The sequence below is a fragment of the Haliaeetus leucocephalus genome, unplaced genomic scaffold (assembly GCF_000737465.1).
Source record: "Haliaeetus leucocephalus isolate CR32 unplaced genomic scaffold, Haliaeetus_leucocephalus-4.0 Scaffold351, whole genome shotgun sequence".
Taxonomy (NCBI): domain Eukaryota; kingdom Metazoa; phylum Chordata; class Aves; order Accipitriformes; family Accipitridae; genus Haliaeetus; species Haliaeetus leucocephalus.
This window is the reverse complement of record NW_010972787.1, coordinates 324,760-325,430: the sequence shown is the minus strand read 5'-3', so window position 1 is coordinate 325,430 and position 671 is coordinate 324,760.

Genomic DNA, 671 nt, shown 5'->3' with positions numbered 1-671 from the left:
TCGGCTCGGCTCGGCTCGGCCGCCAGGGGCGCATGGCGGTGCCTTGGGCCGTCCCCGGCCCGTGGGAAGGTTAAGAGGTTGCACAGGAGTTGAAGAAAAGACACAGTTGGGGGTAATATAACCCCGAAAATGAGCTCTTGGCGCAGCACGCAAAATGTGCTCTGTGATAGAGATTATAAAACGGAAAACGGAAAATAAATAAAGCCGTAATAGAAAAGGAGTGTGTGCTTGGTACTGTCATCAATTTTGTCCTCTAAAATACAGTGTTGGAGAGGCAAGGGGAAGAGTTCAGTGGTAAGTCCATTAATGCTTTATTTGCTAATTCACTAGAGGGAAAAACTGACAAAGTTGGAAGAATGAAAAAGCAATTGAGAGACATACGGTGGACCTTGTGTTTAAGATGCTGGATGTAAGTTCTGTTTGATGTGTGTCTTGACCCTTTGTAACACCGTTGCATTCAGTCTTAATGGCCTTGGCTTAGAGCCCTGAACTCTGTGAAGGGTTGGCAGAGCATCACAGGGAGAGCTAGAAACGCGCAGCGTTGTTTTACACTGGGTGGTAAAAGGGTGGTCTCTCTAAGAGGCACACCTCTCTCGAGGTAACTAGATTAAATCAACCTGCAAATTTATATTATGCTATCTTTACGTGCACCAATTCTTAACCCCTCCCTA